General features: G+C 43.1%; 1 long non-coding RNA gene and 1 pseudogene across 1 annotated transcript; both read left to right on the forward strand.

The window, feature by feature from the left end:
• Positions 1 to 3489: 3489 nt before the first annotated feature.
• Positions 3490 to 3584, forward strand: LOC131814252 (small nucleolar RNA U3; annotated as a pseudogene).
• A 6394-nt stretch (positions 3585 to 9978) lies between these two features.
• On the forward strand, positions 9979 to 21325 carry LOC131814042 (uncharacterized). Its single transcript, XR_009347104.1, has 4 exons — positions 9979 to 10170; positions 14224 to 14437; positions 14577 to 14708; positions 20730 to 21325. It is a non-coding gene; the product is annotated as an uncharacterized LOC131814042 (long non-coding RNA).
• The last annotated feature ends 1803 nt before the right edge of the window (positions 21326 to 23128 follow it).

Genomic DNA, 23128 nt, shown 5'->3' on the forward strand with positions numbered 1-23128 from the left:
GTCTCCCAACACAGAAGGCTGGGTGTTGGACATACAGCTCCAGTGTGCTGCCCCTTCTGCTTGCCTCTCCTGTTTGCTGCCCAAACACATCACACAGGTACTCAGAGCTAGTAGAACAAAATATTGCAATTCTTCTTAAACTCGATGGTCTCTCCCACTAGCCGGGAACATCTCAAGAGGCAGACAATTCACTGTTCACTGTGGTGCACCTGTATTTCCTCGATGTTTCACAAAAGGCAAGTAATCAGCCTCATCTGTGGAGAAAGGGAATGAAGCAGGGACAGTTTGGGGTTCCCGGTTTCCTCCCGGTTCGTATCTGACCCATGAAACCCTATTCTTAATCACCCACCTCCACTGTGGAGATTGTATTCATCTCAAACTCACCTGACACATTTGCATTTAATTTTAAAGATGAGAATTATAATGATTACGGAATGACTTAAGAGGATAGGAAGAAAAATTAAAAAGTAAAGAAAAGCCCCGAGTTTGGCACTTTTTAAGCCTTAGAAAGTAACCAATAATGGTGGCTCAATGAAGGGGACAGGATAGAAGTTATTTTTCTTTCTAGTTGCTTGAAATACTATGTACCATGGGAACACCATCTTTTTGAAAGATAGTCTTGCAAAACGTTAGATTTGGGGAATGAATAAGGCTAAGTTATCACCAGGGTTGATAAAGTGCAACGCCGGTCACCCATTTTAGACAGAGGTAACATTTTTGCAGCCATTTATAAGTCATCGCCACACAGAAGGTGAAGCCGCCTATGGAAATCATGGGCCAAGGAATAAAGCTGCCACTGAGCAAGATTTACAACACTGCCAGGCGGTGAACTCAAAGGTCACCCTTGAATTAAGTTACCTTTGTATGACTTTCTGTTCTGGGTGTGAAAATCCACGGGGTGGTGAAGTCCATTAAGCTCCACTGACAGCGAGAGGGCTTCATTAATTCAGGAGTGGGAGTAGGTTTGCCTCGCTGCAAAAACCCTGTGGGAATTCTACGGGCATGGTTGGGTTCTGCGGGCCAAATGGAGCACTAAAATAGAAGGAAGCTGTGGGAATGAAACCGGGGACTAAGATCTCTACCTACAAACAGTCACTGCCTGAACGGGCTGTGTCATAGCCAAGGAGAAATCACATTTGTCACGGTGTACAAGGGCTCTGTGATAGTTACATGGTGACAGGAGCTGGCAGACCACTCCCGGCGTACGTTGGAGAGGGCCCCCAGGTACATGCGATGTAATGGTAGCTGCTGTGGTGTCATTGCTCCAGGCTGCAGACGAGCCACCGGGAGAAGCTGGTGTGGCTTTGCTGGGAGGCTGCAGGCTGCACAGGGCAGGGGACGGAGTTCCTCATTGAAGCCAGAGATTTGATAGGAGCAGAAATACTCCATTTTCTCCCCAAGGTAAAATTAGGTGATGCTGTCTCCATGTTTAATACTTTAACACATGAATTTAACTAGTAGGTTGCTAAATAAGAGAGTCATGCAGCTATCATGGTGAAAGACTCATCCAGAATGAGAGGACCCCATCCTCGCTCGTGAGCATGGAGACAAAACAACCCTTGAAAAGGCCTTCTATGACTGGTATTTTCCATAAAGGGGGTGTTTCTGTTGGGGTAGATTTAAAGGGGTTGATGTGTGCTGGGTCAAATCTAAAAGCAGGAGGACTGGATTAGGAGTGAGGTGATCCATTTCTGGGGAGACCATCTTGTAAGGATCTAAGTCCTGATGTGCTCTTCCTTTTTGTTGTAGAAGGAAAAGTTCAAGTCAGTTAAACTTCAAGCTTATCACCTTCTCATTGGGTTGACCTTCAGGAGCTAATCTTGGGTGTACTTTATGGCCCCACATAGGCCTGTCGGGGGCAAGAGGGCAGGGGACAGGATGATGGAGAAGGTCTACAGCCTGGAAGCATACCAAGGAAGACTATGAGAGGAAATCATTCTGGTTATTAGGTGTTTTATAAGTTGCGAAAGCTGTATCTGGGCTAAAGGTTATATGTAAATATAGTCCTTTATCCTTTATACTTCATTGTATTGGAGAAAGAGGGAGACATGAGCAGAATTGAAGCAGAGCCTGGGGTATTCTCTGCATCTGCTTCTGCTGGGTGGGACACTCCTTCTGGAAGATCTCCTTCTGCCAGGGGTCCTCTGAGGCCATTCCATGGTCCCAAGTGTGACCTGCAGCCCCCACACCCCACCCTTGGACTCCGGAACCCTTTCCCTCCTGCTCTGTGAGACCTGATTGAAGACACTTCAGAAACTTCACCACCCCCTGGCTCCTGTGTGTTTTGCTCAACATTCAGACACATGTCCCTGTCTACTGATTACAAAATCCTCTCCTGAATTCTGTTCTCCTCTTTAACAACAACAATGTGCCTATATTCTGCACATACCTCCTCCCCTGGTGTGTGTGTGTGTGTGTGTGTGTGTGTGTGTGTGTGTGCTGTTGGGTGGTGATGGGATGGGAACATCTTGAAATGTCAAGGATGACCCTCAACTATGTGCTCATTGAGAAGAGGCTGACCTTGCAGGAGCACACGCACTGTCATCTGCCAACGTAAAGTCTACTCTATTTCTATTGTTGGTGATATTTGTTTGAATCAGTCCAGAGTTTCCCTTTCATATGTATATGCAAATATATGCAAATGTACACAAATATCCACATTTTTAACTTTATACATGTTGTTCTGCAACTTTTTTACTTAAAAATGCATCATATACATCCTTTCATGTCAACAATGTATATATACCTTATTCTTTTACATCCTCATATAGCATGCATATCTCACTACTTATTAATTACTGGTTGATAGTTTTGATATTATTTTTAGTTTCAATGATTATAAAAGGTGCTACGATGAACATCTCTGTTCAGATATAGTTATATATGTGTATATGTATATGTGTATGTGTGTATATATATATTGTTTCCTATAGGCTAGTGTCGTACTAGAAGAAATGCTGATATTAAGAGCATATGAATTAAATTAAAAAATCTGGGACCCCTGGGTGGTTCAGCTGGTTAATTATTTGACTAATGGTTTCAGCTCATGTCATGATCTCAGGGTCTCGAGATCAAACTCTTTTTTTTTTTTTTAAAGATTTTATTTATTTATTTGACAGAGAGAGATCACAAGTAGGCAGAAAGGCAGGCAGAGAGAGAGGAGGAAGCAGGCTCCCTGCTGAGCAGAGAGCCCGATGTGGGACTCAATCCCAGAACCCTGAGATCATGACCTGAGCCGAAGGCAGCAGCTTAACCCACTGAGCCACCCAGGCGCCCCGAGATCAAACTCTTGTTGGGGTATGAGCTCAACTGGGACTCTGCTTCTTTCCCTCTTCCTCTGACCACTCCTGCCCACTCATGCATTGTCTCTCACTCTAAAATAAATACATCTTTTAAAAAATCACACTAATTGCTTCCATAAAAGTAGATACATTGTCACATTAGTTGATAAAGCTATCAATTTTCCAAACTAGATTTATCAGTCATTTAAAGACTATACTTTCAGGGATCATTTCTATAGTTCGTTACTAGATTTATCAGTCATTTAAATTTGTGCCAAATAAGATAGAAGAAAACAGTTGTCTCCTTGTTACATTAATTTGTATTTCTCTCATAGCTTATGAGCATCTTTCTATAGGCTTGTTTATCATTTTACTTTTTTCTGGGAATTACCCTATTGTATTCTTTGCCCAGTTTTTGTATCGAGTTCTTTTTCTTTTTTACTGACCGCAGCAGCTCTCCACATATTATGAGTATTAATTCTTTGTGATCTATATAACAACTGAGATCAGCCAAGATATTGTCTCATATGCTTATGTGAGCTGACCGGGCACAGCTCTGAGGTGTCTTGCTCAGTCTTTCGTGTACTTGCAGTCGAGTAGCTGAGAGGAGAGTCATCTAAAGACTTGATCTCACAAAAGCTCCCACACAGGGTGGCAGTGGGTGTTGCTGGTCCTGGGAGCTGTGCTGGAGGCTCGGTTGGGGCTGTCGGGCTGTCAGTTAATGTGTCTATTCATGAGTTTAACTTAATTTAATCCATCCATGTCGTTTGGGCCCCCATGGCATGGTGGCTCCTTTCTAATACAAGTGGTCCAAGAGACAGGATGCCCAGGGACCAGTCTCTTAAATCCTGGGTGTGAAAAGTGGCAATGCATTCCTTTTGCTATAGTCTATTGTTCAAAGCAGTCAGATAGCCTACCCAAATTCAAGAGAGGAGGAAGGAAGAATACTAAAAAAGACTGTGACCCACTTTAATCCACCGCACTCCACTCTCTTACCACAATTATTTACATATTTACAAATTTCCCACATGCAAAATTTATGTTGCTGCCCTCCCCTAATTCCTACCACTGCCTCTTCCTCTCCTGCCTAAAACCTCACTTCTATCATGATAGCTTCACATTAAAGTTCAAAGTTCAGGCTTTTATCATCTAAATCAGGCCCAGGTGTGAATGAGGCTTGTTGGGTGTGGGGCCTCTCTATTTGAAGACCTATGAACCAAAGAGGCAAGTTATCTCCACACACACATTAGACATACAATATTGGACAGGCATAGAGAAACCACAAGTGGCATTCCCATTCAAAAGTGAGGAAAATAGGAGGCACATGGCAGTCATTGGTCCATAGCAATTATGAAATCCAGCTGGGCACGTATTGCCAATTCTTTGAATTGTTCTGTTTCCTGGGAATGATTCTCCATGGTTTTTGGCTTTGGGCCCTGGTTTCTTGTTTCTTCCTTCACGTCATCTTTCTTTTTCCATAAAATATAGACTGTTCACATCTGAATGTTTCCTCTGCCTTCTTTCTTCCCATTGTAGTTTGGGAGGGGAGATACAAGGTCCTTTTAATTTTGTCCTACCCCAACTCCATCAGTCAAAGCTAATATGACTCTCTGTCTCTGTCTCCCTGTCTCTTTCTCTCTCTCTCTCTTTTTTTTTTTTTTTTTTTTGATACAGTTCTCTTTAAAAGCTTGTAGACTTCTAGTAGATCAAATTATACAGCATTAGAGAAAAGCCATACCATACGCACATTTTTCCAGTGTGAGCTATTTATTTGAGTCAGGAGTCAGGTGTGTGGAACAATATTCTTAAGATTTTTGGAAGGCTTTTTGATTAGTTGGAAGTGTCTTTGAGGCAGGCACATAAGACTCATTTAGTACCTATTGTCTAAGAGAGAAGATCTATGGATAGTGACCTTAGGATTATTTGAGGTCCTACTAGGTATATACATGAAACTCTCTGAGGACTCACCAAAAGGTAGTATATTGTACTATTAAAGTCATTACTCTGAAGCCACATTTTACCGATAGTGCTCTGGGTTTCATATTTGTCCTGAAGCCATTTCTTATTTTTTGAGTCTTTTGACATCTGGAGCAACTCAGGATGAGAAATAGTTTAATTTTCTCTCTCAGTAAGTATTGCCTTCAATTTATTTATTTTTTTTTGAAATTCAACTTGAAAATGCAACAGTTTTTTTTAAGAAAAATTACATCAGCTATCTTTTCCACATATGATTAAAAAATAGTTGGCACATTCAATATTCTGATTGGAAATATCCTTAGCCAGATCCATCAGTGCATTCAGTATATTTCCTGATTTCCACATTATAGTTGGTGATGGTGTTATCTACCAGGGTCACCTTTCTCTAGCCTCCAGCACAATTAGTTTCACTCTCATCAAGGCCCAGTAACAGTTGTCTCAAGGCTCTTCTACCTTCTCAAAAAGTGTCCTCAAAAGTCTCCCATCTTGTCTCCACCATTGGATCCAGAGCTAATGTCATGTATTTCAGAATTTATGGAAGCACCCTATATGCAGTACCAAATTGTGCCCAATTATCTATTCTTGCTCTAAAAAATATACTAAAATATAGTGCCTTACGACCACATGTAATTCTTATGTCTCACAATTCTGTGGTTGCCTGGGCTCGGATGGGTATTTCTCACCTGAATCACTGAGCTCAGGACTTGGGACCTGAATTATCTGAAGGCTTGAATGGGCTAGATACCAAGGCTGGCTTGCTGGTGATGTCAGCTGTTGGCTGTGGACTCTTCTGTTGCTGTTGGCAAAGGTCTCCACGAGTGGCTTCTCTATGTGACTTGGATTTTCACAACAGACCAGCTTAACACCTGTCTTAAGATACAGGAAGCAGAAACTCCCATTCTCTTAAGGCTCAGGTTCAGAAACTGGTTTCGCATCACTTTCAGAGAATTCTATTCTACAAGTAGTAAAAGAGCTCATGTAGATTCAGGAGGAGGGATCATAGAATTCACCTTTCAGTGGGAGAAGTGCAGTCAAATATGGTCATCTTCAATCCACCTTGTATGTTAATAATACTTAATCTCAGACCATAATTCCACATTTTTTTTTTTTTTAGTGGCTTCAGACTTTTGTGTTTTGCATAGGAAGCCATTCATACTCTGAAATTCTAAAGAAAAATATTCCTGTATCTTTCACTGTCACATGTATTCTCTTTTTCACTCCCTACCCCTTTAACCATTTAGAATTTATTGTTGCATATGATTTGAAGTGGGAATCCAACTTCAGTTTTTCCAAATAAAGAACAAATTATGCAACACCACTTATAAGTACTCAGTTTAAAAATGTGTGACTTTTCATATTATAAAATCTTTTACATACATAAGTCAGTTTCTCACTTTCAACCCCCTTCTTCCACTGATTCCTTATTTCTCCACAAATAAGACAACAATTTTAACTTACATTGATCTATATATTATTTGATTTTAAATAAACCCCCCTTGGGGCCCCTGGGTGACTCAGTTGATAAAGTGTCTGACTCTTGGTTTGGCCTTAGGTCATGATCTGTGGTTCATGATACTGAGACCTGGGCCATTTAGCATGGAGTCTGCTTGAGATTCTCTCCCACTCTCTCTCTCCCTCCCTCTCTGCCCCTCCCACCCCCCTTGCATTCATGTATATGTTCTCTCTCTCTCTAAGATAACTAACTAACTAGATACAATCTTTTTTTTTTTTTTTTTTTTTTTTTTTTTAAAGATTTTATTTATTTATTTATTTGACAGAGAGAGATCACAAGTAGGCAGAGAGGCAGGCAGAGAGAGAGAGAGAGGAGGAAGCAGGCTCCCTGCTGAGCAGAGAGCCCGATGCGGGACTCGATCCCAGGACCCTGAGATCATGACCTGAGCCGAAGGCAGCGGCTTAACCCACTGAGCCACCCAGGCGCCCCTGATACAATCTTTAAAAAAATAAATAAACCTCCTTTTCCAGTGGTTCTCATCAAAAGATATTCTTGCAGATACATTTTAGAATTAGTTGTCAAAATTTGTAATAAGAAAATGTTAAAAAGTTTTTAAAATTACGATTATTATTAGATTTACTTAGAATTTGGTAAATTAATTTATAGAGAATTTTTTTTCTTTTCTGGATTTTATAATATTTTATTCAGGCATTTCTCTGTCTTTGATATCAAGTTCTAAAAAATTTTCTTTTCTTTTACCTTTTAAAATAATTTCTTTTCTCAATTCTCTGCTTATTGTCTTTTTAAAAACACCTCGCAGATGTATGGTTATAACCACGGGATCTACTATTGTTGTTAAACCTTTCTTCCAGAAAATAATTTCACATTTTCTATGTGTTTTAGAAGAATCACTGTTGCATGTATTTGTTTATTTATTTTATTCATCTATGTTTCTCTGTTTCTCAGATCATTTAAAAATTTTTAAAATCATGTTTCTAATTTCTTGGAACGCTGATCAATTTGTTTCTTCTAGTATCCTGTTTAAAGTGATTCCATGTGATTTATCTTTCCAAATCTGAAAATAATAACTGGACTCTTTTAGAAGTTTTTTTTGTTTGTTTCATTAACACTGTTTTAGGAATTAGTGGCAACATACATGATAGGCAAATAGTTCCTATTCTTAATATATAAAAATCTATTGGAAAGCAACAATAAGATAAAACTTCAGAAGCAAGTGGGCGAAGACATAAATAGGGAAATCATGTCAGAAGAAATGAAAATAAATATATTTCATTAAAATATTCATTTAAACTATATTTCATTAAAGATGAAATATATTAACCTGGAAAGGTGTGTATGATTTTGTGACAGAATCTCAGTGATGATCTCTTTTTAAAAATATATACATATCGGTGAATTAAAAAAATGAGGCTTTCTCTACAACGCATTGATTCTGGTGGTTATTTCTGAGAGTTGAGACCAACAAGAAATATTTACTTTTTATTGTAACCACTTCTATTTTACGCTGTTTGGTACACTTGACAATAAACATGCTATTTTATGATCAGTCAAGTGACCTATTTTTATTAAAAACTCAGTATAAACTTACTGCAAAAATGTCCAGAAAATACATGAAGGTATAAAAAAGGAAGTGAAAAATGGCCCACATTCTGCGCAGTGACCTACTGTCTTAATGGCTTACCACTCCCTTATTAGTCTTCCGATGCATGCACACTGACCCTTGCACGGATCTCCTGGAAGGACGCACAGCCAGCACACCCTTCTTCCCAGTGTTAAGCTGGGCTGTCCCCGAGTAGCTCTTGCTGACATCTCCCCGTGTCCCCGAAGGTGTATACGCATCTCCACCAGCATCACCCCAACGTTCACGTCTGCAGCAGAGCACTCTTGTCCTAGCATAGTGTGCCCGCCTCTTTGGTCTTCTGGCCTCCATGCTTGTCACAGGCTGCCACTCATCCCTGTCGCCCCACCCGCCGATGTCCCGAGTGCCGTGTCAGACCCAGAAAGGATTCTGCACATTTCCTGTGGAGTGGCCGAGGCGGGGAGCAAACGAATGAGCAACTCCATCCGTCAAAGCCCATTGAACTGAGCACAGGGAGACGCAGCCGTCACGTGCCTTTGGGAAGATCATACATTTCTCTGCGGTTAGTTGTCCATCTGGAAGCTGCGAGTAATAAATGCCACATCACAGGAAGTTTAAAAGGATGAAAGAGATAATATTTATAAAATACTTAACTTCTTTAGAGAGAAAATCCCCACCAAGCCCAATGTGTATACTATTATCACCGACTCTTCACAGCCCTATCCATCACACAGAGGATCCTCTGGCTCGTGTTTTCTCTGGGCAGCTGGATCTCCAGCAGATCGTTCCACGGACGGACTGCAGGACGTGAAGACCACGACCACTCTGTGCGAACGTCGTACCTTCCGTAAAATCGCAGAGTTTCCACACTAATTAAAAAGGTGCTGTTTTTTAATCCTCCCAGCATCTCGCTGAGATAGGGGAGCGAAGCTATTATTACCCTAATTTTGCAGCTCGGGAAGCCGACATGAGAGTCGCTCTCCTTCGGCGGTAGATGGGAGTTGATAAATAAAGGCAGAACTTGAATCTGAATCTATTGGTTTTTATCCTTCAGCGTGATGAGCTCAAAATGAAATCAAGCCTTAGAATGCAATAAGATTTCTTGAGTCTGTGAGAAAACAAAGCAAAACAAAACAAAATACAAAACCCTTTTTCCCCCAAAACAGTATGAAGACATAGAAATACAATATTTACTATGAAACTATTCAGACAGTAATTTACATCAATGAAATTGCCCGATTAGACTGCCTTCTTTTTTTTTTCTTTTTTTTTTAATCAAAAGCACGTGGAGGAGTGTGAAGCGAGCTAGAGAGCCCCTTACATGTGGGTTTTCAGGTTGGTGTGAAATTTTAAAACATGCGCGGTGATGCGTGAGGCTGAGCTCGTACTTGTTTGAAATGCTAAAATCAAAGCACTTTTTTATTACACTGGCAAATAATTTTTTCTTCTTTTTCTCCATGATTAAAAGGAATTTCCTGTTTAAAACAAACTAATATAGTACCACTGATTTCTCTGTTAGTTACAGAAAATTTATTGATTACTGACACTGTGCCAGACACCCTGGGTGTTGGAGATACTCGGACGAGCAAGAAAGCAAAGTCCCCTCCCTCTGGAGCCTACGTCGCAACAGGAAGTAGAATGACCAAGAGCAAACAGAATAATCGAAAGTCCTCGGAAAGTCCTGTAGTTTAAGTACCATGAAGAAAACAAAGCTGAGTGACATTTGGGGAGGGATGGAGGAGCGGAGGGAGAGGGCCCTGTGAAGAGCAGAAATCTGCATCGTAAAGACAGGAGTGCTGGAAACTCCCAGAAGAATATATTCCAGGCAGAGACAGGGGAAAAAAAAAAAAAAAAAAGAGGTAAGGAGAGGTAAGGTTCCCATTTCCTCTGCCTACAGGACTTTTCTTTTTCTTATGCATCCTGGAAGGTCAGCCCCCAGTGAACAGTTAACCTTTGCTCCTTCTTGGTGCTGTTCTCCTTTATGGTTACTTAGTGGGGAAAAGGGTCTGGGGCGCTTTGTGCTGTGGATACCCTGACATAGCGGTTTGGGGCATGCTCCTGAGGTCCATGGCACGGAGGACAGAGCCTGACATAGAAGCTGCTCCGTAAACCTTCTGTAAAACCCTCAGTACACAGCCTCACGTTGTGGCCCAAGCCTCGTACAACGCTGCTGGTTCTGAAACCATTCATGGGCCGCACGGAAAATGCGGTAAGAGCTGGGCCGTCCGACTGTCCGAGTCAATCCTTCGGACGCTCCAGTGGTAGCTCTTATCTTGTTTTATTTGCCCAGTTTCTGTTTGGCACCAAATTGAGGACGGGACACAGGCAACACCTTATGAAAACAATGATTTCTTCCTGAAACGTCACTGGTTTCTGGAACACGCTCTTGGCACCGTGTGGGGACATTTCAACCCTGGGAGGCAATAAATCGTGTTTTATGTTCTCAGGACACATCGCTCCCTCTCTGAGTCTCAGACGCCACAGAGAAGAGGGGGACGAAACCAATTGTCACTTTTTGCGTCAAAAACACCAGTTTGTTGAACCGCAGAGTCAGCCAATTCTCGTGTGAGCCTGTTCCTAATTTCTGCATGTCCCTTTCCCATTCTGGTTTTGTTTGGAGAGTAAAAGAAGTTTCTAAATATTTTGAACCCCAGGGTCCTTTGTGGCATTCTTGGGTCTTCTCTCCTTTCACTGAAACATGAAACAACCCACAACTGTTTGCTTGTATAACCCTTTCTCTTTCATATACATGCAGTAGGATGGGGCATAATTCAACAAATCGGTCTTCTCCCGGCTTCTGTCACATTCTTTCTGCTGCGAAAGGTTTAGCTTGGTCATAAGAAACATTTGTTTGGAAAATGGAGCCAATCCAGATGGGTTATCTCAAAGACGTCGCAGGTGAGAAAAGGTGCTGGCTTCACGTTCAAGTTAGACAAGGTGCAATTAGAAGCTTAACCCATTTGCCTCCTACGTCCCTAATAAGGTATTCCTGCTAAATGATAATTAAGTCATGGCTCTGAGGCACTCCGGTGTGACTCTCACAGATGGGCCAACTCGCTCCATCCCATTCACATCCCAAAGTTTCTTTGATCCCACCTGCAGCCCACACCTGCTATGCTGTCCTTCTGGCCAGGCAGCCTACAGGATGGTGAGGAGCCCTTTCTCCTGCGCCACCGCCACCTTGTTCCCCGGGAAACACACTCACCTGTTGCTCTAGCCGCTGTCCCCTGCCTTTGATCTTTAGGCCCTGTGCAAACTGTCGCCTGTGACAGAATTTTGGTTAGGCCTCATTGCATCGGAATGCAAGCTTCAAGGGTTCTGAAAATTTGATAATGACTTGGTACACGTTCCAGGAGGGTAGGCTAGCATGTCGGGCAGTTTCCAAGATGCCGTTCCAAAACTCCGTTCTTCTGGGGGACTAGAGGTGAGGATAGGCCTAACTCTAGAAGTTGAAGAATCTGCCAGAGGATAGTGTGAAACTCATTCCCACCCCCAGATTCATCACGGTCTGGCTACCACTGCACACTCTGCAAAGACAGGCTGACCCCGCTACGGTTCCGAGTCAGTAGACCTCCCTCCCTCCTTGCAAACAGGTGGGAAATCTACGGGGGCTTCAGGCATTGGAGGGGACTAGGAATATTTTTACAAGAAGAAAAACAACACAGTTGACCCTTCTTTAAACTGAATCGGCAGATAAGGCGAAAGCTTCTTAAAAAATTCTTTAAATGGGCCACCTAAAATGTAAGAGTTGTTTGCCAGAAGCTACATCTGACTCGAATAAGCAAATCTGGCGTATAGAGCCCGTGCGCGTCAAACAGAATCCAAATGGAGGACGCATACTTTCGTGGAAGTCAGCTACAGCAATCCGTATCTTATTTATGTGTATCTTTGATGTCGGTTATGTTATGTCGTCTGAAGTGATTACATTGCTTTTATTTAATAAAGATTTTAAAGTTGTTTTAAGTCTCTGAATGGAAAGATTTAAAAAAAATGCCGATTTCTTATTTTCTCCATCTCAGCTTTTATGTTGGAAGCAGCTTAGGTTGAAGTTCTGAGTCTAAACCATCTACAGTTTCCCGGATTAAGATCAAGTGGGAGAAAGATGCAAATCTTGAAAGCAACATTAGACTAGTGCTCCTGCTACTCGTGGGTAAACCAGGCATGGAGACTCTCGCTGCTGGGGACCACCGGAATGTTCCGGAGCCGGCAGGAGGGGAGAATCTCCAGGGCCAGTTGCTGGAGGCACGGGGACTAAATCTGCCCCTAACCCAAAATGCCCACCGGGGCAGACAGGACCCTGTACTTGAGGGTGGGGTTGCGGGTAGCTGCGGTGGGGGGAACTTTGCAGGGAGGGGGAGGCGGCGGGGGACACACTCGTTTACTGTCCATCTGCTGATCGGAATTGTAGGAAGGGCTGTGGTTGCTGACAGAGCAGTTCCCCGTGAATTTAACTATTATTTCAGGTTCCTATCTTTTCCTCTTTGGTAGGAAGATATTAAAAATAAGTCTCTGGCAGAAAGTACAGAAAAACACAGAGCCTCTGAAATTGCAACTAGTACAGATTTCTGGCCAACAACCTTAATTCCTGATGCTTGTCATCAATGCGCAGTTTGCCCAGTTTGCTCTCCTCCAGGGTCGGGAAAGTCTGGACTGCGGTGGATGTCGGGGGTATCTGAGAAGCCCAGACACGCCCGTGCTCTGGAGAACTCCATGTGGACTTGGAGTACTGAGTGTTAGGACATACATAAAAGCTACCGTTTGCATGTCCAGAAGCTACCTTGAAACTTTTTTTTTTTTTTTTAAAGAACCATTTATTAGAGTGTATATTTAACTTCTGGCAGGATTTACAGGTTATAATATCCCAGTGCCTTAGCTCAAAAAGCTGGTGGTTGGGTTTCTCCTCATCTCCACGTCACATCTGCCCGGCATGTGTTCCCATCCACATTAAGATGTGGTAACAGCAAAGAATAAAAAGGGAGATGACACAAATCTGGGGTGCAGAAGACCCAAAGGAAGCCCATCCAACTTCTTTCCTACCACTTAAACATTGTACAGGTCAGAGCCTTACTTGGGGAGGCAGGAGTGTGTGTGTGGGGGGAACAACATAAAACACTTGTGGAATTCAAACACTTCAGTCTACCAACGCTTCAAATCAAAGCAGGGGTTCACACTTAATGCAGCGATAAGAGAAATATTTGTTATTCTGCGCTCTGTTATGCCCACATTTATCAAAAAACAGCCTCTACTTTGCTCATTTCCTGACAGTGTCCACTCTTCAATCTCACGGCCCCAATATTTTTTTCCGATCACCGTCAGTGCGCTTTTGTGACAAACCAAATCTGATTGCGTTAGGCTTTTCGAAGGAGAAAATCTTCAGCGACTCCCCTAGAGCCTTCAGGAAGGTCGAGATGCTCGGCTCTGCAGACCCCGCAGGGCAGCCTCCCTCCGCACCCTCCCGAGGGCTCCGTGATGCCTGACCTGTTCCTCTGTTGTACGGACCCACCCAGCGAAACCTATGCTCTCTCTTGTCTCTGTGACTGCTCTCTCTTTCTGGAAGGACCCTCTCCAGACCTTTGTTAACCCCTAACTGCCTCAGGACTCTGCGCACGTGTCCCCGTCACCCTCGCCCACCCCAGAGCCTCCTCTGATTCTCCTGCCGGGATGAGGTCCCCTCTGTGTTTGCCCGGTGTGCCGGGCCTGCCGAACCAGCACAGAGTGCTGTCACTGCCATCCTCCCAGTCTGGGTTCGGTGAGCGAAGCCCAACCTGGGGAGCAGGTCGTGGGGAATTTCCTCTGCATAGAGATATTTGTACAGACGTGCATTTCATCTTTTTCATAGTTAGAGATATTGACAGTTGTACATACACATTTTTTTTTCATATATTGACCTTCATTTTCTCTTTTAAGGCAAGAAACAGGGGTGTTTCGGGAAAGCCAAGCCAATTTTGAACCTGCTTGCGAGGCTCCTAGGGATGTAGCTATGACCTGTCGCTGGCTGCTGTGGAGAGAACGCCGGGGGCACTTTTGGCTTGATTAGCCTCTCTGGGAGGGAACACAATGGCCCTGAAGAATCGCAGAAGTGAATGGAGCTGAGCGGACGCTCCTCAGGTGACATCCCCGCAGAAGGTAAGATCCCACACTTTATGGCCGGTTGGGAACCTATGCTCCGGACCCTGGATGTTTGGGTCTACACCCAGCTTCTGCCCTCTTCTGCTCTGGGGAGGTTTCCCTGCGACGTGTCCTTATGTCTCTTCATTTGTCCAAGGGCCCAACGATGGCAGCCACCTCACAGGGCTGGCAGGACACCTGTGCACACGGAGCACTGGCGCCTGGTAGCCAGGGGACAGTCAGCAAAAGTCAGCTGCAGTGATTGCTACCATGCTCCCTTTTCCAAATCGTAAGTCACTAAGCTACTAAGTTTATCCCCTTTCACACAGGCCTGGCCTTAGAGGGAAGAGACCTCTAAGGGAGGGGACCCAGGGGTTCCCGTCTTCTCCCTGCGCCAGCCCATACCCCGGAAGGGCCTGCCCCACTCTGTCCACCTGCCTCTCAGCGCTCAGCTCGGTGCCACTTTCCAGAGGGATTTGGGGCATGGAAACTTTCTGGGGGTGCTGAGCAAAAGCAGATGATGGGAAGAGAACCCGATGAGGTAAGGTGAGGTGTCGCTCTCCGGCTTCATATTCAAGCACAGTTCCGCTCTGCTCCGGAGCAAAGAAAGAGCTCGTGGGCTCAGAGCATGAAAAAAAGCCAGGTTTGTGTCATGGAGTTTTTTTGTATCCACAAACACATAACCAGCCAGCAGGACTTCTCCTAAGATCTGCAGAACAAGATCGACTTGAGTTTCTTGTGGCACTTTCTCAAGGATGTACTAATGGGACTAGGTAGTTCTCTGGAGGGAAATTCCCACGAGGGATTTTAGATGAGGCCCTCTGGATGAACTGCACTTTTTTACAGGGAAAGCAAACCGAGGAGGGCACGCCCCACGGGGGACCTCTCTGTATTGTAGATGGTCAGCGGCTACAGCCATCCAGGAGGCAAAGAATAAAGTAGGATTTTCTTGAAGAGGCTTGTTTGTCACAAATTTCCGTAATAGCAAAAGTTTAGAAAAACTGGTATTAAGATTTCAATTGTGAAAGGCACCTCTGGTATAAGATTCAGGTTAAAAAAAAAATTAATTCCAATAAAATCATGTTCTGGAGATTATTTTTTTAGAGATTTTAAAGGAGATGGCCCACTGCTAAGACATCCTCATGAAGACACACCTCACTGTCTCATCAAACCACGAACTCTGCTGTATGACATCATCGAGCCACAGAGATAGCATTTTTTTGGTTCAGTTCTGGCTCCAAAGCTAGACTGTAGCCAGCAGCAGGAGGCAGAGCAAGCCATGCCTATGCTTTTGCCGGGAATGAAGTGTTGTTTGTAACAGATTTAATGATGAATCCAACAGGAACGTGTTTACTATTTTGGGGGGAACAAGGAGAAATGCGTCATTTCAGGCTGATAGTTTGAGTCATAACCATATCACCATATATAGCTAAAGTGTAGCTGGTGAGACTGACAGTGTGTGAGAAGGGCATAAAAACAGTGAGGAGATAACAGTGGTAAATGGAGGGACACCTGGGTGGCTCAGCTGGTTGGGCGTCCGACTTTTGGTTCCTACTAAGGTCCTCATCTCAGGGTCCTGGGATCGAGCCCCATGTCTGGTTCCGGGCTCAGCCTGGAGCCTGCTTGTCCCTCTTTCTCTGCTCCTCCCCCAACTTGTGTTCTCTCTCTCAAAAAAATAAATGAATTAATTAAAAAAATACTTTACTAAGGAAAAAAAAATTGGCAAATGTGACCAGGTAATGAAAATTTAAGGGGCCTAAGTATAATTTAGGTAGGCTAATCATTATATTTTATTTAAGAAACTATAAAGCCTACTAATTCACACAATGTTAGGTTATTAACCACATAGCTAATGGATAAATGCAGTTCTAGGGGCAAATTTCAAATTCTGGTTCTCTCACTTATTAACTCTGTGATCTTGTGCATACTACTCCCACTTCTCATCCCTGGGTTTGTTCTTCTGCACAATGAGAGTGATAAGAAAAGCTGGATATCATAATTCTATTGAGTGAGAGAATCTCTGTCACCAAGAATACCTGCCATATAGTAAATGTTATATGTTGAGCTACTGTTGTTATGCTGATATTAATTCTCTGATCAGAATCTTTTCATGGAGTGTTCTCAAATTTTCTCGAATAGATAACATTGGCATTACTAGGTCAAAGGGCAAACTCATCATTTTGTTCTTTCTAGTTTTTGCAATCCATTCCTCTAAATAAAACAATACTTGATTGTTTCACGACACATGGGTACAGCCATATTAATTGTTAAAACAGCAAGATACTGGTGTGCGGGTTAGTAACTGGCTGCTGGATGAGTCCTCCTCTGTGGCCATCCTGTCCCTTCCCGGGAGCCCTGACAGAGCCCAAACAAAGCACAGGGTACACTCGAGGACCTCCCTCCACACTTATGGCCGCCATCTTTACTGATTTGGTGGGTCCACCCCAAACTGTTATTGATTTGGAATCTACTAATATGTATTCTGAACAATATATTTTTAGCAAATACTCACCAGTGTTACTTAGTTTTATTATCCAAAATCTGCTTATTGACTAGTTGTAAAAAATACATTGCAATTTAATTCCTATTTATTTGATTATTAGTGAATTGAACACTTGATTACATATATTTATCCTCTATGTGCATTTTCTCCCTTGTAACTTTCATGCTTGTGATTTTGCTTGTTTTTTTCCACAGGGGGTCTTAGTGCTGTCTTTATGATTGATAGGCATTCTTTAAAAATTCAAGACATTAACCCATTTAATGTATGTCTGTTGTGAATGTAGTTTCTTGTTTGCTTGTCTTTTACTGTAGTGAGTGATCTCTTTCTCCCCCCCTGGAATTTACCTTAAAATATCAATTTTTAATTTTTACCATTGCTTGGCTCTTAGAAAGTTTCCTTCCTCTCTATTAGCAGTCAGAAAAAAAAATATTAAATTATGTCTTCTAAGTTTTTTATGTTTTTGTTTATATGTTATACATATTAAACTCTCCAATCCACCTGTAATTAATCTTTGTGCATGATGAGGACATAGGAGCTCACTGAACTTGGTTCTCAGCTTGTCTCCCCAATTCTGTGACTTTGATGCTTCCTTTCTTTTATGTGACTCTAGGCTTATATGCCTCTCTTAATACCTTTTTGTTTTTTTTTTTAAGATTTTTATTTATTTATTTGAGAGAGAAAATGAGAGAAAGAGAAAGTATGAGTGAGAAGGTCAGAGGGAGAAGCAGACTCCCCACTGAGCAGGGAGCCTGATGCAGGACTCAATCCTGGGACTCTAAGATCATGACCCGAGCTGAAGGCAGTTGCTTAACTGACTGAGCCACCCAGGTAACTTGACTTTTTTTTTTTTTTTTTTTTTTTTTAAACAAAGTCATCCTGTGTTAATGTTTGTCTTTTAAATGTTATTTACTGGCTTCAGTAACTGAGCAAATAGTATACCTTTAGCTTCTTGGTGCAGATTTGCTGGCTCAGGGGCTGGGACCACGTGGTGAGTGCAGCAAGCGCTGGTCCTCCCCGGCTGGGCCAGGGCACTGATGTTCATTACCCTCTGAAATCACAGTGATTTGCCAAGACTTTGTGCGATGGCCTTTGAATTGGGACCAGAATGCTTTTTGGTGAAAACGAATTGAAATTTACTCATCAGGTCTGACTCCACAGACATTTGGAGAGGACGTAGTCTGATCTGGACTATAAAGTTGTGCTTTCATAAAATCAGTTTACAAAAGAAAAGATTTTAAAAAGAGTATGAATTTTCAAGGATTCATTTTCACTGAATTCATAGAATAAAGACCCTCTGAGTGAAAGGGATTCTTGGATCAAAAAAGAAATTTAATTGCTTCTTCAAGCTCTAATGACGGTACTTTTCCGTAATTTAAAAAATAATTTGGGTGAACTTTCCTTTTTGCTTCACTACCGATGGGAGGCGGGGAGCAGGCAAAGTCCAGTCTGAGAAACAAGCATCGCTTTGTTTCTCTTTCGACCCCTCGGTAATTCCAGTTAAACATACCTAAGGTTATAAAATTTCTTCATTGGCATCCTAGCATGTTGCCATTGTACCAAGCTCAAACGATGTATTTTCAATTACTGACCTCTTAACATATTTGACATTGAAAAGTCTCCACTGTAATTGGCCCTTCCTCTGTCTGGTAGCACTGGCTCTTCAGGAAGACCAAGTGGAGAAGCCAATTTCACAGAAACTTAGAGGGATATCGAGTAAAAGAACAGGCAAATTTAAAGCCTGTGAATACTACAGAGAAGATGTATAAGAAACATCCGAATTGTATCATAATACAGTTTATTATTACAATAGTTTGATACTATAAGATTATGTCTTACAAGGTAATTGGTGCATATTATTTGAAGATTAAGCATTCTGAGTACAGAAACCTTGCAAGAAATGCATTTTATATTGCAACTAATATATCAACTGCATTTCAATAAAAAAAGAAATGCCTTTTATAATTTCTTTTGTTGGAGAAGAATTTGTGATATTATAGCTTGTGTCATTAGCAACTTATTTCCTATTTTGTGTATGTGAAGTTTTAGGGGGAAAAAGAGCAAAATTTAAGTTTCAAACTTTATTTTAGGATTTATTTAAATTATGTTAGGCTGTCAGTGTGTCACAGGCCTTTTTGTGCTATGTGTTTTGTTAGCCTCTCAGTTTTAAAGAAACCTTAAGCAAATAGCATTTAGAACTAATACATAACTCTGTCAGTATTTTCAAAGTGCTATAGTGTTTCAAAGAGAAGAAAAGCATTGTTCCTTACCTTGCTCAATATAGCAGTGAAAGTAGGGCAGGCTGGTTTAGTATGAGATTCCAAAGCTGCACTGTCATGTCACTAACGCTTAAAAGCCCTTAATTTACATTTTCAGAAAAAAAAAATTATAGAATTAAATATCTTTGAACCAGCAAGACTGTTCATTACAGGAAGTTATTATTTTGATCAGGCTGTTGGTTTCTGAAGTCTCTTGGCAACAATACAAAAATAGCTTTCCCTTGTTAATAAAGAACAATCTGCAAAAACAAATTAGAAATGTGTTAAGGACAAAATAAACAGACATTTTATTTTTTAAACTTGGGGGCCTCTGCCTTTCGCAGACTTCTGGAATCTGGGGAGCCGCACCCAACTGCTACACATTTCATTGCTCTATTAGAGGTTTGGCACGAGAGGAATAATTTTCCAAATGTTGGAACAATGTGGATTCCCATTTTTCCAGAAGGGGAAAAAAAAAAAACCCTCTATCTTACATATTAAATTCCAAATAGAGAAACAGTGTCTGTATCGGTCTGCCCATTTTATGATGGAATTTGAGAACTAAGGGAAAATTATATATATGAAAATGGTATATCTAAGTGTAGTTGAAACCTACATCTGGTGAAAGTCTTTTTATATCAGTGTAGACAAGGCAGTTCACAGAGCTAAGCTCCCATGTTGTGAAATCCCACTTAAAACAGTAACTCCAGATCAATCCCCTGGGGTTTGCCGGGATAACTCCTGTCTAGTTCTCACTGTTCCCTATTGTATACATATTGCCGGCTGCTAAAGAGAGATTGGTGTAACTGGGTGAGAAACAGTTCTCTGAATGTCCCTTTAGTCTAATGGTTCCTTCTAGATGATCCGAAATTACTACGGACCTAACTGCCATTGTAATCCACACGCTTGCTTGGGTGGGGTGGGGACAGGCTGAGGCTGTAGCTTAAAAAAAAAAAAAAAAAAAAAAGAAAGCATAGTTTTTCATTTTCATCCAAAGCATTGATTTCAATAACTTGCAATGGAAAGGGATTATTCTGTTTTCCCCCAGGGGGGAAAAAAAAATCGTAGAGTCGTGGCTCGGGCACCCGGGGAGGCGGTTCAGGTCCTCCCGCACCAGGCCGAAGGCGGCGTGCGGGAGGGAAGTGAAGGGCGTGGGGCGACCGGGGAGGAAAAGAAGGCAACAGAGTGGATGGGTGCCGCGTTTGTGTGTACCCGGTCCGCGGGCGCATCATTCCCGGACACGCGCCCAGTGTGTGGGCATCCCTGCCTGTGAGCAGAGACCCGACCCAGGCGCTTTGGACTGTCCTTATCTCTTTTGCTTTGACACGAGAAGTCGTGCTTCTCTCTGTGACAGCCGTCCTGTTCATACCCAGGGGACGTGCTTGCTGGAATGTCAGCCGAAAAAGCCGTGTTTTCCGTGGCTTGTCCCTGACATTTCCTGATGTCCGCGTTGCTGCGTGTCCCAGGCTGTTCCTTTCTCTCCCTTTCCCTCTCCTGCCCACTCCCATCCCCCGCGCTGACCTCCCTCCCCTCTGTCTCTGACCCCTTCCAGGGCTCCTCCAGCTCATTGTGGCACCCGCCTGGCGAGAAGGCTTTCCTCCTCATCCTCCTCGTGGAAATCTTCCTTTGGGGGGTCTCGCAGGAGCCACGGAGTCAGCTTGGACCAGGAGCGCACTTCTAGGCGCTCTGATGCGGCGGGCGGGTTGCAGAGTCCGGCAGCTGAAGGGAGGGGAGGCTCAGTGAGATCTGCGCCTTTGGTCCCTGGAGATGCTGGCAAAGCTGATATGCCAGTGTTGAGAATGAAAGCATCTCAGGAGACCATCTGGTGCTGCCCTGGGCTTTCAGAGGTTAAGCTCTCCTGACCCCCAGGAGACTGCTGAGGTCTTGAGAGGTTAAGTGATGTGCTCCGGATCTCACAGCTGACCTGGAGGAGGGCCCTGTGTGTGCGCATGTGTGTGAACTAGAACATGGGGAGCCTCCTTCCAGAATTGACTGTTGTTTTTTTTTAATTATTTGAAGAAAATTCTGACATATAGGAAAGGACCCACATTTAAAACAGCTAACATTTAGTGTTATTTGCTGCCTATGTCTTTTTTCTTTCTGTAGTCTTTAAAAGTCACACAGGGAATGTATGTGTTAATGCTCATGTTGGCGGAGGAGGGGGAGGGAAGATGGGAAAAATAAAATAAAATAAAATAAAAAGGGCAGTTGAATGAATTCTCTTAAGAAAAAGGCAGAAAAACGGAAGATGGTGCGTCCTGGGCGAGGTTCCTTCCGGCATCTTCCCCGTCTATCGGTTGCTTTACCCATGTTTCCATGGGGTATTTTAGGGGTCCTCTGGACACCAGCTTTCTTCATCACCATCGAATGCCAAGAGGAGACACACATACAGTCACTGCAGTTAAGTGTAAGGTCACGTCTGCTACACACTGTGTGCACACACCGCCTTTCCCCCAGACAGCCGCCTCCGGATGTTCAGTCCTGGTCTGGGCGATCCCTCCCTTGTTCCAGCCCTGCCGCAGCAAACATCCTGGGGTGTGTCTCCCGTGCACGGGGGAGTCTTTCCCTGGAGGCAGAACTGTGCTGGTTGACGGAACACACACGTGTCCCCTCCTCAGCATGGCTGAATTGCTGTCCAGAGTGCTTGGGACATAGCTGCTTGTCCTTGGGACATAGCTGCTTGTTTCCATAAATCCTTCCCAGTCCTGGATGGTCTTAATCTTCCTTATTCTCAGAGAGCCAGTTGGAATAGACGGTATCCCTTGGCTGTTGGAGTTCAGGAGAGAGTAGCGTGTGTTCAGAGCTCCCCATATGTGGAGACATGCGTGTGGCAGGCCCTCCGAGCCGGCATGACATGCTCTACTGACACGGTGATGTGACACCTCAGCTTGGAGAGTACATTTTCCTGCTTTGCCAACTTTGTGCATTTTTGGTCTATTGATGGTTTAGCTATTGCATGTTAAAGATTGTGACATAGACTGATTACTTTGTATTCCATATTTGAATGCTTTCTCACAAGTCAACTGCTTGATTTTATAGATAGAAATATTAAAACCCAGGAAGTTTCAATGACTTACTCCAGATCTCACAGGAAGGCTTCTTTTAGGAAAATAAATTTCATTGGCCAAGAAACACTGAAATACAAGGAAATGGGGGCTCTATCTCCAATGCGCCCTTCAGATTCCCTGCCTCTCATGTCTGAGGAGACAAAGTCCCATTTTTGCCAGGGATTTTCTTCCACAGAGAGGGCAGAGTCTCTAAATAAATGTTAGCTGAACTGACAAGTCAAAAGGGGCGCCTATCAAATTCCCTGTGGTGGATACATGTGTTGGAAACAGGCCCCCAGAAGATAAGCGTACCGTGCCTCACAGGAAAGTGTGTCTCCGTCCTCTCTACCCTGGTGCTCCTGCTGCTTGAGTCCCTGCGTGAGACTCTTAACTGCAGACTAGCCCAAGGAATGGGGAAATTGGGCAAAATGGGTGCTACAGGATAAACAGATTTTATGGAAAAAATTTATGAAGTATAAAGAGGGAGCGTGAGGTATCAACATCATTAGGGATGTGGGTGGAGAGGTATTTATTTAAATTTGATGACAGATATCCTCCCTAACATGTACATCACCGGACAAATTATGTTAGTTTTTTCTCAAGATTTTATTTGTTTTTGAGATAGAGAAAGAGAGAGAGAGGGAGCATGACCGTGGGGAGGTGCAGAGGGAGAGGGAGAAGCAGACTCCCCACTGAGCAGGGAACCCGATGTGGGGCTGGATCCCAGGACCCCGGGATCATGACCTGAGCCAGAGGCAGACGCCTAACTAACTAAGCCACCCAGGTGTCTCTAAATTGTATTCGTTTTTATGTAAATTGTGATAAAGTTGTAGGAATAATGTCTTTTCTCAACAACTGTACCAGTGGGATGAAATTCAGATCATTAAGCAGGAATTTGTCTGAA

The sequence above is a fragment of the Mustela lutreola genome, chromosome 13 (genome assembly GCF_030435805.1).
Source record: "Mustela lutreola isolate mMusLut2 chromosome 13, mMusLut2.pri, whole genome shotgun sequence".
NCBI classification, from domain to species: Eukaryota; Metazoa; Chordata; class Mammalia; order Carnivora; family Mustelidae; genus Mustela; species Mustela lutreola.